Source organism: Miscanthus floridulus, chromosome 6, assembly GCF_019320115.1.
Source record: "Miscanthus floridulus cultivar M001 chromosome 6, ASM1932011v1, whole genome shotgun sequence".
Classification (NCBI taxonomy): Eukaryota; Viridiplantae; Streptophyta; class Magnoliopsida; order Poales; family Poaceae; genus Miscanthus; species Miscanthus floridulus.
Window position 1 is genome coordinate 139,941,892 of NC_089585.1, and position 14,842 is coordinate 139,956,733.

Genomic DNA, 14,842 nt, shown 5'->3' on the forward strand with positions numbered 1-14,842 from the left:
TGTCTCGCTCAAGGCTGTACGCACGGGGCCTCGAGCGAGACGGAGATTGGGCTCCTTGCCGAGGCCTCCTGCGAGAGGCCTCGCGCGAGGCGGAGATTTCGTCAGGGCGCCGAGACCTCCCGTGTGAGGCCTCGGGCGAGGCGAAGAGCCGGTGGGCTCGGACGGGGTCGGTGATGAACCCATGGTTTACCTTCTGGCCTCGTTGTTGATGAGATTTAGGTGACTCTTTTGGTGTACCCTCGGGGTACCCTATTTTATGGTACCCGACAGTAGCCCCCGAGCCCTAGGGAGAGTGCGTGCACTCTTCCTGAGGTTTGTCGAGACTTGGCTTGCAGCCGCTCCTGTAGGGATTGCGTTTTGCTTTTTGAGGTTTCGGTGGGTGCGCGCGAGTGCACCCACCGGGTGTAGCCCCTAGAGGCCCTGGAGGAGTGGAGTCACTCCTCCAGGGGCTTTTTTCGCGTTTTGAGTGAGGAGTTTTTATCGTATTTGCCGAGCCCACAAGTGCGAGTTCGGGTCGCGGGGTTTCGGCAAGGTCGCAGGGAGAACCCCCGAGCCTCTGCACGAAGCAAGAGGGCGATCAGGGGTGCCCCTGACTTTTTGTGCGACCCTCATGCTTCATTTTTGCTTGGAAGGAGGGGTGGAATGTGCTAGGCTACCCTCGGTGGGCACGAGCGGTGGCACTTCCGGTGAGCTGTTATCGGGTAAGTCCGAGTGGAGGCCCGTGCCCCGTTCGCTAGGGGACAGCTAGCGGTCCAGAGACGCACTCCAAGAGTACCGGAGGGTTTCTCTAGTGGGTGCCGAGGCCGTTCGCTAGGCCCCGGTGGCTCGGCGCCTCCCTACGGTGGGATCCCATTCGGAGACCTGCCTGCCGGTCTCGGACATGACTTTGGATGCCTCGAGCGATCATTTGCTCGGGCCTCAGCCATACGCGGGCTCGCCCATAGTCGTCCCTGACTTTGTTGCCCTAGGGCGGCTGTCGAAACCCTAGGGGGGCCAGCCTTTGAACCCCTGGACCGTAACGGGCTCGATGCCCTTTATCATGTTTGTCACGAAACTTCTAGCGCGGGCTTAGGTTGTTTGTCTTTGTCTTGGATGCAGGAGGAGCCCCCGAGCCTCCGCTCGGAGCGAGAGGGCGGTCAGGGGTCCCCCTGGCTTTTTTGTTCGACCCTCACATATCCTTTTCGTTCGGACTGGAGGGGTTGTTTGCCTGAGCCCATTCGGGTGCGAGCCTGGGCCGCTGGGTCTCGGCAAAGTTGCAGGAAGAGCCCCCTAGCCTCTGCACAGGAGCGAGAGGGCCATCAGGAGTTCCCCTGGCTTTTTATACGCCCCTCGCGCATGAGGGTTTGTTTGCCGAGGCCCCCTTGGGTGCGAGCCTGGGTCGCGAGGTCTCGGCATATCTGTAGGAAGGGCTCCCTAGCCTCTGCACGGAGTGAGAGGGCCGTCAGGAGCTCCCCTGGCTTTTTGTACGACCCTCGCACTTACTTTTCGCTTGGAAGGAGGGGTTTTTTGCCGAGCCCCCTCGAGTGCGATCCGGGGTCGCTAGGTCTTAGCAAGGTTGCAGGAAGAGCCCCCTAGTCTCTGCACGGAGCAAGAGGTCTGTCAGGGGTTCTCCTGACTTTTTGTATGACCCTCACGCTTCCTTTTCGCTCAGAAGGAGGGGTGGAATGTGCCAGGCTACCCTCGGTGGGCACGAGCGTTGGCACTTCCGGTGAGCTGCTATCGGGTAAGTCTGAGTGGAGGCCCATGCCCCGTTCGCTAGGGGACGACTAGCGGTCTAGAGATGCACTCCAAGAGTACCGAAGGGTTTCTCTAGTGGGTGCCGAGGCCATTCGCTAGGCCCCGGTGGCTCGGCGCCTCCCTACGGTGGGATCCCATTCGGAGACCTCCCTGCCAGGTCTCGGACACAACTTAGGGCTGTCCCAAGCAGTTTCGCTTGCTTGGGCCTCGGCCTCAAGTAGGCTCGTCCACGGTCATCCCTGACTCTGTTGCCCTAAGGCGGCTGTCGAAATCTCAGGGGCCCAACCTTCGAACCCCTGGACCATAATAGGCTCAGTGCCCGGTTCCTTCATCTAAAGGAATAGGGCGGGGGGAATATCTTCCCCATCGGCTCGACAACGGCTAGCGCGCCTTTTGAGGCAATTTTCTAGGGAGACAGAACGACGCCTGCTGCCGTAGCAGCCGAGCACAACGTGGTGGATGGGACGTAATTGTTCCCACAATTAATGAGAAAGAGGTGGGCATGTGGGTGGTAGAATCGGATCGGGGTTAACCACGCCGGATCCAGGGGAAACTTTCCTAATTTCATTGCCCGTCCGTTTCGCCTTCACCCTGCATAAATACGCAAAGAGCCCCGCCCCCCTCACCTTACCTTGCCTACGTTAGCTCTATCCCCATTGAGCCATCGCAAAAAGCAGCGGGTGCCGGGAAGAAGAAGGGAGAAGAGCAAGCCAGGGAGAGAGCGAGAAAGAGAGAGACAAACTCACTGCCGCATTTGAACCCTCCACCGCACTCATGGCCGGCGACATCGTTGTCATCAAGGCGGACCCTTGGGATCCATCTGACGTCACCGTGGAGATGCTTCAGTTGCTCGTCGATGGCGGACTTCTTCGTCCGGTGACGGACCCCAATAGGCCGGAGTGGATCACTCCGTCGGGCGAGCCGGAGCCGAGGCCTCGCGATGGTTACGTCGTGAGCTTTGTCTCATTTCACGAGCATGGCCTCGGCGTTCCGGCGGATCGGTTCATGCGGGCGCTCCCGCACTACTATGACGTGGAGCTCCACAACTTCAACCCCAACTCCATCGCGCAGGCGGCCATCTTCGTCGCTGTCTATGAGGGGTACTTGGGGATTGCTCCCCATTGGGAGTCGTGGCTCCATCTCTTCTGGGCGGGGCACACCACTAAGCCGACGGGAACGTCGGGCACGAGGAAAGCGGTGAGGGCCGGCGGCTGCACTCTCCAAGTGCATCAGGACCGCCAGCACCTCTATATCCCGGCCCAGCTCACATCATCCAATCGTCAATGGTACACGAGTTGGTTCTACCTCCGCAACGACGACGGTGGACTTCCCCCCTACACTGGGCGGATTGTGGGGAGCTGCCCGGAGAGGTGGAAGTATGGTGTCCCAAGGGAGGATCAACCCAAGCTGCAGCCACTTCTAGAGGGGCTGGAGAGGCTGCGGGGCCATGGCCTTACTGCGGCCGTGGTCGTGGCTACCTTCCACCACCGGAGGGTGCTGCCGCTGATGGCTCGGCGGCGGCGCCTGTTCGAGATGAGGCCGGGCGAGCCAAACGAGGGCATCCGAATGTCCTCCTCCGCCCTTTCCGACGAGGAAATTCTTCGCCGGGTGGGGGAGACAGTGGAGGTGAAGCTAAGGGGCGGCAACCTGACCCCCATCGCGATGCGCCCATCACGGGGGTTCCTCTCGCTGGTAAGTCGTGCGCCACTGCAGCCCTCGAGCCTCCTTCGTTTCTCTTTACTTCTCGTTCCCTTATGCGTGTTCGCCGTTCCTGCAGGGGATAAGGGACGTGTGCGCCTCTCCGCCGCCCGTTCCCGAGGATGCGAGGCGGCGGGCGATCAACCGGGCGCACGTCGAGGCGCAGAAAAAGCGGAAGGACATGAAGGCGGCAAAGCGCACGAAGAAGATCCTCGCACGCGAGGAACTGGATAAGCGCCGCCAACCGCAGAGGAAGGATGGCCTCCCGTTGGAGGAATCCCTGTCGCCGTCGCTATCGTCGGAGGCCTCGGACAGGGATGACGAGGGCGAGATGGGGCGAGGTCCCCTGGACCATCTCCCTGACGTAGGGGAGACGGTGCCCGGGGCGTCGACCAGTGGCCCGGCGCTCCCAGGAGGAGGAGGAGCTGAACTGGGGTCGGCAATTGCCCGCTCTAGGGCCGAGGCCGACACGCCCGAGGCGCGGGCGTTGGGCAAACGCGCCATCAGCCCGGTGGGCTCGGCGGCGGCGGTGGAGCAAGTGGCGGTGGAGGCGACGCAACTGCCCCCTCAGAGGACCGAGGGGACGCCGGGGTCCGTTGAGGACCAACCGGCGCCGTTGGACACGGAGGCCATGCCTCTGCCACCGCCATCGCCTTTGCGTACAAGGGTCGCCGTGGCGAAGCGGTTGCCGCCCCGCTCGAGGTAGGTGTATTTTTGGTGGGGTCGCAGTGCTTTCCGTTTGTTCTTTTGTCTTGTGCTGACCCTATGAATGTCTTGTCCTTAGTCGGAAGCGACCTGCGGAGGTGCCTACCTTGGCGCCCCTTAAAGCACTCAAGGTTAACCCCGGCTCCACCGCCCACTGGGTGGCGGAGGCGCAAGCCGCCATACAACGTGGCGCGGCGTCGGCGAGGGTCGACCCAAAAGAGCCGGCCACCCAAGGAGGGGCTGCCGAGGCGGCCCTGACACAGGCGAGGGAGGGAGTGCCTCCGCCCCGCGATGGCGAGGCCCATGGGTCGGATGCGGCCATGGTTCCCTTGGCCGCCGAGACCACCGGGATTGAGGTCCCCGGGGTTTCACTGGCCAGGACGACGGAGGCCTCGGTGCCTAGGACCGTCGAGGCTGCTGCGGTGGGCACCAGAGCCCTCACGACCACCGAGGCCTCGATGGCTGAGGCCGGAGCCCCCGAGACCACCGAGGCCACGATGGCGGAGGCCGAAGCCCCTGAAGCCACCGAGGCCACGATGGCGGAGGCCGGGGCCCCCGGGACCACCGAGGCTGACGTGATCGTGGCGAGGCTGCCGGCCCAGGAAGTGGAGATGAAGGCATCAGAGGCCTTGGTGGCGCCCTTGGTTCAAGGCCTGCCGTTGTTGCGGGAAAGCGCCCAGGAGGTGGAGGTCCTTCCGATCTCCTCCGATGATACTTCCCGAGCGTAGGAGATGGCCGGCGCTGAGGTGGCAGGTGTCATGGATCAGCCGGTTCCAACCCTGGGCGAGGGAAGCTCAGCCCTCGCGCGAGTATGACCCGAGCCTCGTGGGTGGAATCACCCGCGTGTCCTGTGGCAGAGCCGGGATGACCCTAGGGCAGAGCCTCTGTTTGCCCTTGAGGACACGGCCGAGGGCGGCCGCTGGGACACATTTGAGCAGTACCACCAGCTGGCAGAGTGGTCATTACGGACGGCGCTGTCCATGGTGGCCAATGATCTGCCCAGAGTCACCCAGGTTCGTGCTTTCTTCTCTCATGTGGTGGTCTTTTTCTGAGTTTTCTTTGTAGGAATTGACCCCTGTTCTGTTTCCCCCAGGAGCTCGAGACCCGGTCTCTTGGGAAGTCGGTCTTTCTCCACCGGGAGAGGGATGTCTAGGACCAGCTTCAGCGGTAGAAGGGCCTTCTTGTAGGCGCCAACGAGCTCCTATTGGAGCGGAGCGTAGAGGTGGAGGACCTCCGCCTTCGTTGTGCCAACGCGAAGGTCGAGGCGGCCACGGCTTAGGAGTAGCTCGCCCCTCTGGCGGTGCGGGTCAAGGAGTTGGAGGAGGAGCTCACCCGCGTGGCCAGTGATCGGGATGCCTTCAGGTCTCGAGCCGAAGAAGCTATGGCCTCGGGCAAGGCTCTTGCTGGGCAACTAGGGGCGAAACAGAATGCGCACCAGCTGACGAAAGGCGCTTTGGATGAGGCCCTTGCAGCGGCTGAGGCCTCGCGAACCGAGGCTGTGGTTTGGAGGGGAAAGGCCGAGGGTGGGTCCCAGTCCCCTCGTTTTATTCGCTTTTTCTTATGTTCGTTCCCTAACTTCCTGGTGTGACGCAGAGCTGGGGAGTGAGGCTTCTAGGGCGGCCGAGGCTTCTCGGGTCAAGGCTCAGCGCCTGAAGGAGAAAGCCGAGGCCTTTCAGGTCGAGGCCCGACACTAGGAGCTTAAGGCCAAGGGTGAGTTCCGTCGGCTTCCGTCCCTATTTAGCTTGTTTTTTCCTCTCGCTCAACCCCATTCCGTTTTCCGTGGTGCAGAGTCGGAGGCGGAGGTGACCCGAGCGGCCGAGGCTTCCATCGCGGTGCAGACAGTGCTTGAGACCAAGATCAAGGAGCACAACGCGCTGAAGGGTGCCGCCCGTGCCGCCTGCGAGGCCCTGGCGGTCGAGGGGGTTCAGTCAGGCAGCTCCCTTGGGAGCCGTCTGACTGCACTGAGCGGTCAAGTGCATGAGCGGCTCCGAGGGGCGCTGCATACAGGTGTCAAGCACGCACTGGCCGTCATCGCCTCACACTACGTCGGTGTTAACCTCCAAGCCATCAACGATGGCTACGTCTTGCCCGATGATGACGATGAGGCCGATGAGGTGGTGACGAAGCTGTTTGAGGCGGCAGAGAGCCCTGGCACGGCGCTGGCAACTTTGTTTGAAGAGGAGGTGGTCCCTCCCCCACCGTCTGCTAGTGCCGGAGGTCCTAAGCCTTGACCTGGGCCCAAGCGGCCATGTAAATAGGATAGGAATTAACGTTTGTGGCCATGGAGGTCTTTCTTTGGAAGTACTCGTGTTTCTTTAATCGTTTGTCTTGTATTTCTGAGCCTCTGCCCTCTTGTTGTCTCTGATCTAATTTCTTTGCTAAGAAAACCTCCTTGGAGCCTAAGCCGTCCCCTGGGCGAAAGGTGGTGAGGGAGCGCCATAGCCCAGAGGCTTAGGCCATCTCACGACTCTACCGGCCTTCTAGCCCCTGAGACGGGCTTTTGGTCCTTGGGTTTTCCGCAACCGATTCGTCAGAGCATGCAAGAGGGTTTGGCGTCGGAAAAAACGACTAAAAAAATGGTGCGTGGGACTTAGGGGGAATCCCCCATCTAGCCCCTGAGGGAGATTCGGTTCTGCGGGGGCAGAGCCGAGTCTCCCTTACAGTGTCTTCATGTTGCCAAGACCAACGATAGGCTCAGGGGGGTTTCTCGAAAAATTAGAATGACTAAAGAACGCTTTTCAATTGTTATCCGAGAAACAAAATACACAATGCTTGGAATTTTAAGGGTAAAAGCGACGTAGCTGTTCTACATTCCATGCGTTGGTGAAGATTTCGCCCTTCTCGTTGGCTAGCTTGTAGGTTCTGGGCTTCAGCACTTGGGCGATGATGTACAGTCCTTCCCATGGCGGGGTCAGCTTGTGGTGACCCTTGTTGCTCTACGCCAGCCTCAGCACTAGGTCGCCTACTTTCAAGTCTTGGCTTCGAATGCGCCGGGCCTAAAAGCGTCATAGGGCTTGCTGGTATTTGGCCGAGTGCAGCAGCGCGACGTCTCGGGCCTCCTCCAGTTGGTCAAGGGCGTCCTCGCGGGTGGTGCGGTTGCTTTGCTCGTTGTAGGCCTATAGCCTCGGGGATCCATATTCCAAGTCAGTGGGGAGGATGGCCTCGGCTCCATAGACCAGGAAGAAGGGTGTGAACCCCGTGGCTCGGCTTGGAGTGTTCCTCAGGCTCCAGATAACTGATGGGAGTTCGGCGAGCCATTTCTTGCCAAACTTCTTCAACCGGTTATAAATTCTTGGCTTGAGGCCTTGTAGGATCATGCCATTGGCACGTTCTACTTGGTCGTTGGTCCTTGGGTGTCCTACGGCCGACCAGGCCACTTGGATGTGGTGGTCGTCGTAGAACGTCAAGAATTTTTTGCCGGTGAACTATGTCCCATTGTCAGTGATGATGGTGTTAGGGACCCTGAACCTGTGGATAATGTCAGTGAAGAACAACACTGCTTGCTCGGACTTGATTCGATTGATTGGACGAGCCTCGATCCACTTGGAGAACTTATCGATTGCTACTAGCAGATGGGTGAAGCCCCCGGGGGCCTTTTGTAGAGGCCCCACCATGTCGAGCCCCCATACGGCAAACGACCATGTGATGGGGATGGTTTGGAGGGCTTGGGCCGGGAGGTGCGTCTGCCGTGCGTAGTACTGGCATCCCTCATAGGAGCGTACGAGCTTAGTGGCGTCAGCAACCGTTGTTGGCCAGTAGAACCCTTGGCGGAAGGCGTTTCCAACGAGCGTCCGAGGCACTGCATGGTGACCGCAGGCTCCCACGTGCAAGTCCCAGAGTAGGGCTCGACCTGCCTCGGAGGTGATGCATCGTTGGAGGACGCCAGATGGGCTTCACCTGTACAATTCGCCGTTGCTGAGAACGTAAGTCTTGGCTCGCCGAGCAAGCCATCGGGCTTTGGTCCTGTCAGCGGGAAGCTGTCCTCGAATGAGGTAATCAAGGAATAGGACTCACCAGTCCACGTCCTGGTTGGCCTCGGGAGGTTCCGGGTTGACTTCCATGACCTCGGGCTCGGTCAAATGAGCCTCGGCGACAGAGGGGGCCTCGAGCTCTGCGGCAGGCTCGACCGGTGGGCCCTCTTCCGCTGCCGAGGCGTGGTCGATGGAAGGCTTGTGGAGGTCTCTGGCGAAGACGTTCGGGGGGACCGGGGCCCGTGCCGACGCCATCTTTGCCAGTTCGTCCGCGGCCTCGTTGAATTTACGCGCGATGTGGTTGAGTTCGAGACCGTCGAACTTATCTTCTAGGCGACGTACCAGTTTGTAGTACGCCTCCATTTTGGGGTCGAGGCAGTTCGACTCCTTCATGACTTGATCGACGACGAGCTGCGAGTCGCCCCGGATGTCGAGACGCCGTGCTCCAAGTTCGATGGCGATTTGCAAGCCGTTGACGAGGGCTTCGTACTCGGCTGTGTTGTTGGAGGCGGGGAAGTGGAGCCGAACCATGTAGCGCATGTGTACCCCAAGGGGGAGATGAAGAGCAGACCCGTGCCTGCCCCGGTCTTTGTCAGAGACCCGTCGAAGTACATGGTCCAGCATTCTGTCTGCACTTGAGCAGGCGGCAATTGGGTGTCGGTCCACTCGGTCAAAAAATCGGCCCAAGACCTGAGACTTTATTGCTTTCCGAGGCGCAAAGGTCAGGGCTTCCCCCATGAGTTCGACGGCCCACTTGGCTATCCTACCTGAAGCCTCCCGATTATGGATTATCTCTCCCAGGGGGAAAGATGACACCACGGTTACTGGGTGAGATTCGAAGTAGTGATGCAGCTTGCGTCGAGCCAAGACTACGGCGTAGATCAACTTCTGGATGTGGGGGTATCATGTTTTGGTCTCGGAGAGTACCTCACTGATGAAGTAGATAGGTCGTTGGATGGGTAGAGCATGCCCCTCTTCCTACCTCTCTACTACTATGGTAGCACTGGCCACTTGGGTCATTGCGGCGACGTAGAGTAAGAGGGCCTCGTCTCTGGCCAGCGGTACCAGGACGGGAGGATTGGTGAGCAGTGCTTTGAGCTTGGCGAGGGCTTCTTCGGCCTCAGGGGTCCAGAGAAAGCGTTTAGATTTTCTTAAGAGGCGATACAGAGGCAAGCCTTTTTCGCCGAGGCGCGAGATGAAGCGGCTCAGGGCCACAAGGCATCCCATGACCCTCTACACTCCCTTGAGGTCTTTGATTGGTCCCATGCTGGTCACGGCCGAGACCTTCTCTGGGTTGGCTTTGATGTCGCGTTCTGAGACTATGAATCCTAAGAGCATGCCTCGGGGGACCCCAAACACACACTTCTCGGGATTGAGCTTGATGTCTTTCTCTCTAAGGCATTTGAAGGCTATCTTCAAGTCGTTGACAAGGTCCTCGGCCTTTCTGGACTTGACCACGATGTCATCCACATAGGCCTCGACGGTTCGCCCAATGTGGTTGCCAAAGACCTAGGTCATGCACCGCTGGTACGTGGCCCCCATGTTTCTGAGGCCGAAAGGCATAGTCACATAGCAGTACATGCCGAATGGGGTGATGAAAGAAGTCACAAGCTAGTCGGACTCTTTCATCTTGATTTGATGGTAACCAGAATATGCATCAAGGAAAGACAGGGTCTCGCACCCCGCAGTGGAGTCAATGATCTAATCGATTCGAGGTAACAAGAAGGGGACTTTTGGACAGGCTTTATTCAAACTAGTGTAGTCTACACACATCCTCCATTTCCCATTTTTCTTCTTAACTAACACGGGGTTAGCCAACCACTCTGGGTGGGACACTTCCTTGATGAACCTGGCCGCCAGGAGTTTCTACACCTCCTCGCTGATGGCCCTACGCTTTTCCTCGTCGAATCGGCGTAGGCGTTGCTTCACCGGTCTAGAGCCGGCTCGGATGTCCAAGGCGTGCTCGACGACCTCCCTCGGTATGCCCGGCATGTCCGAGGGACTCCATGCGAACATGTCAGCATTCGCACGGAGGAAGTCAACGAGCATGGCCTCCTATTTGATGTTGAGGGTGGCGCTGATCCTCAGCGCCCGGTCGTCGGGGTAGGTGGAGTCGATTGGGACGAGCTTGATGGCCTCTGCGGGCTCGAACGCCCCCGCACGATGCTTGGAGTCAGGCACCTCGCCACTGAGTTGGTCGAGGTTGGCGATGAGGGTCTCGGCCTCCACGAGAGCCTCGGCGTACTCGATGCACTCGACGTCGCAGTCGTATGCATGTTCGTACGTGGACTCAATCATGATGACACCGCCGGGACCCGACATCTTGAGCTTGAGGTAGGTATAGTTGGGGACTGTCATGAACTTGGCGTAGCACGGCCACCCTAGGATGGCGTGGTAGGTTCCCCTAAACCCGACCACCTCGAAGGTAAGGACCTCCTTGCGGTAGTTGGAGGGGGTGCCGAAGCAAACGGGAAGGTCGATGCGCCCGAGGGGTCGCGTGCGTTTCCCTGGTACAATGTCGTGGAAAGGTGCGGCGTTGCCTCGGAGCCTCGACCGGCCAATTTCCAAGAGCTCCAGGGTACTGGTGTAGAGGATGTTGAGGCCGCTGCCCCCATCCATCAACACCTTAGTGAGCCGGGTGTTGCCCATGATCGGGTCAACGATGAGCGGGTACTACCTAGGATTCGGGACATGGCTGGGGTGGTCATCTTGATCAAAGGTGATCGCCTCCCGAGATCAGTCGAGGTACCGCGGAGTGGCCACCTTGACCAAGAAGACTTCTCGGCGTTCCCTCTTTCGCTGCCACGCCGTAAGGCACGCCAAGGGTCCGCCAAAGATCATGAAGGCGTTGTGCACCTCGGGGAACCCGTCGTCCTTGTCATCGTCCCGGTCACCGGCGCCTTTCTGCTTGGCATCATCTTCGAGGAGTCCGAGCCTAGCGTAGTAACGCCGCAACATGGAGCAATCCTCGAGGGCGTTCTTTACCGGGCCCTGATGGTAAGGGCAGGGTTTCTTAAGCATGTCGTCGAAGGGCCTAGGGCCCCTGGGGCCTCGGGGATTCTTGCGTTCTGCGGCCACGACCAGATCTGCCTCGAGGATGACCTGCTTCCCCTGGCGACCCTTTTTCTTTCTTTTGGGGAGGTGGGGAACCGAGGCCTCAGGGGCCTCATCCCTCCGCTTCCCCTTAGCGTCGTTCTCAGGAAAGATGGCCCCTACCGCCTCTTCGCTTGAGGCGAAGTTGGTGGCGATGTCGAGGAGCATGGCAGCCGAGGGCGGCACGTTGCGGCCTAACTCTCGGACCAAGTCTCGGCAGGTGGTGCCGGAGAGGAAAGCCTGGACGATCTCTGAATCGCCGACGCTGGGCAACTCGATGCACTATTTAGAGAAGCGCCGGATGAAGTCCCGGAGGGACTCGTCTGGTTTCTGGCGACAGCTCTTAAGGTCCCAGGAGTTTCCAGGGCACACGTATGTGCCCTGTAAATTCCCGACGAAGATTTTAACCAAGTCGTGCCAGTCGTGGATCTGAGAGGGAGGAAGGTGCTCGAGCCAGGCTCGCGCCGAGTCTGACAAGAGTAAGGGGAGGTTGCGGATGATGAGCAGGTCATCATCCGTGCCGCCTAGCTGACAAGCCAGACGGTAATCGGCAAGCCAGAGCTCGGGGTTGGTCTCGCCGCTATACTTTGTGAGGTTGGCTGGCTGGCGAAACTAGGCTGGAAACTGAGCGTTGTGAATGGCTCTGCTGAAGACCCGAGGGCCATGTGGTTTAGGAGAAGGACTACGGTCTTCCTCACTGTCATAACGGCCAACGCGGTGCGGATGGTAGCCTCGAGCGGGCCCCTCACTATCATGGCGCCATCATCGGCCAACTACCTCGTGGTCGCCCTGCGCCTCACGTCGGTTGTCGAGGCGGTCGTGGACCAAGGGACCCTGTTGATCGTCGGTGCCTGGGCGGGCTCGGGATGAACCAAGGCCTCCCTATCCTACCGATGCGGTGCTAAGGGGAGGTCCGAGATGGCTCCGCACCACCGGGAGGCGGAACTCTCGGCCTGCTGCACCGCGGTGGTCTCGAGGAGGTCCTGGAGCTCGCCGTGAACCCGTCGTCCTTCCGTGGTGGAGGGATTGGGCATCGCGCACACTAGCATCGCCGCAGCCGCGACATTCTGGCTAGCGCGATTGAAGATTGGGGGACGATCGTCCCCTTCGTCGTCGTTGATGTGGTGGTGCACGTCGCGGGCCCGTAGCCAGGCTCCTCCGCCGTCACCATGGCCCCGCTGCTCCTGCTCGAGAGTGTTTTGAAGCTGTTGCAGGAGGAGTCGATCTTGCACGACCTTGGCCTAAAGTTCACGGAGCTACTCCAGGTCCGGTCGTCGAAACTGTCCGAGGGCCAGGTTCTCGCTCCGTGCTGCCGGTGGGATAATACGCGAAGGCGTGGCATCACCCGTTCCCTGACGAAGCAGAGTACGGTTGCCTGCCCCCTCGTCCTCATCGCCCGTGCTTGGCATCCCAAGTCCGACGTGGAAGCACTCACGAGCGGGATCGTAAGTACCTTCATTGTCAGAGTCGGAGTAGCCAAAGCAATAGTCACTCGTGGCCAGGAAGCGACGCATGGCTTCGGGGTCATGAAGTCCGGAGAAATTCACTCCGGCCCACGCCTCGTCCTCTTCTGAGGAGTCAGCGTGGGAGTGAGTCGAAGTCACGGTACCGAAGTCGAGGGCGAAGCGTTGGTGGTGTCCTGAGGGTTCCGCGTGAATGGAAGCGTAGGCGTAAGCGTAGGAGGCGGCGACATTTCTCAACCCGAAGGGGTACGGAGATAGTGCCATCGCCGGATTCCGCTTTGCCGGAGCTGGCGCCTCAGGGGGTGGCGGAGCAGGGCTCGGTGACGGGGCGCTGCCGTATGCCACCGACGTCTCTCCCTGTCCAGGTTCAGGCCAGACAGGTCCCCAACCAGGGCCCTGTGCCAATAGCTGGGCACGGGATATCGGCGGAGCGCGGCGTGTCGTCCTGGGTTCGCGTAGCATTGGGGTGATCCTGCTCGCGTCGTGCCCGGCGAGCGCCGCCGCCCGGGCGCCACCTGCGCCTGGGCTGCCGGTGCGTGACGTCGTCATCGGCAGGCGGGGCTCAGGGTGTGAGGAGTACCATGTCGTACTCGTGCCCTAGAGACATGAACTCTAGGCTCCCAAACCAGACCACCGTGCCGAGACGCAGTGGTCGTACGGGGTCTGCCATTTGGAACTTGTCGGGTTGACAAAGCTGGCACGCAGAGGCCCCTACCTGGCGCGCCAACTGTCGGTGTTTCGGACCGGGGGGGTCCTCAACCAACTAGTAAATGTGAATTGCGTGCCCCTAATCCCAGATGGTGATGCAAAGAGACACAAGGTTTATACTGGTTTGGGCAATTGGTGCCCTACATCCAGTCTGAGAGATCGATCTTGTATTCCTTGCACCGAAGTGCTCGTAGTAGGGGGTTACAAGCTGGGTGAGAGAGGGAGCTAGTCCCAGGTCTCGGCGTGGAGTGATGCGGGTTACTTGAGACGTTGCTCTCAGGCGGCCCGGGAGTATGGGTGTTACAGGGTGATGTTTTTGCGGGTGCCTCCCCCCAGAAATGGCCCAAGTCCTTTCCTTTTATAGTTTGAAGGGAGGACAAAGGTAGTACATGTGCTACTATACGACGTTGTGTGAACGGAGGCGGCATGTCCGAGCCCTGTAGCCTGTTCCTATAGCGGCGTGGTTGTCGGAGTGGTCCGTCCTTGGGGCGCTGGGGCGACGTGCTGGTCACATCCGATCCTGTGCGTCATGGGAGCTCCAGTGCTGCCTCGGAACGGGCGCGGCGGTCAGTGTGCGGATCACTGTGGTTTGACTGTGCGCGAGGCCGAGGCTCGGTTGGTGCCGAGGCGGAACCGTGGTGGGGGTCTCGGCAGACGTGAATCTCGAGATGGCCGAGGCCCTGATGTAGGGTGCCGAGGCTCGGAGGGAGCGGTCGTTCTGGTGCGCTGATTCGGAGGCGATGATGACCTAGGCCAGACTTCCCACGCCACGCTGTATTCGGGGCGGGGATCGCGGGGCACTGTGTAGTGCGGGCGCTGATCGTGGGCACAGCGCCAGAATACAGTGGCCGGTAATCCCCGCCGTGCCCTGTCTCAGCCGGTATGGCGTTGATGCGACTTCTCGTCGCGTCGGCCACTCCGTGGTGTCGAGCCGTCGTCCGGCTGAGATTGCGGGAGTGGTTGATGCATTAACAGGATGTGACATGCTGTCGGAAAGACTGACCGAGGCGGGAGTGATGAGTTATTGACAAGCCAGCCTCGAGCGATACGGAGAATAGCTGTCTCGCTCGAGGCTGTACGCACGGGGCCTCGGGCGAGACGGAGATTGGGCTCCTTGCCGAGGCCTCCTGCGAGAGGCCTTGCGCGAGGCGGAGATTTCGTCAGGGCGCCGAGACCTCCCGTGTGAGGCCTCGGGCGAGGCGGAGAGCCGGTGGGCTCGGACGGGGTCGGTAATGAACCAATGGTTTACCTTCTGGCCTCGTTGTTGATGAGATTTAAGTGACTCTTTTGGTGTACCCTCGGGGTACCCTGTTTTATGGTACCCGACAACACCGTTAAGTAGAAAAGCGGACGGAACGGCTTGGAGAGTAAAGAAGTTTAGAACTGTGGCATATGTGTGCGGTCAACTTTTTTAATGGCCTATGTGTAATTTTAAACTTTTTTAATGGCACACATGAAAAAGTCTTG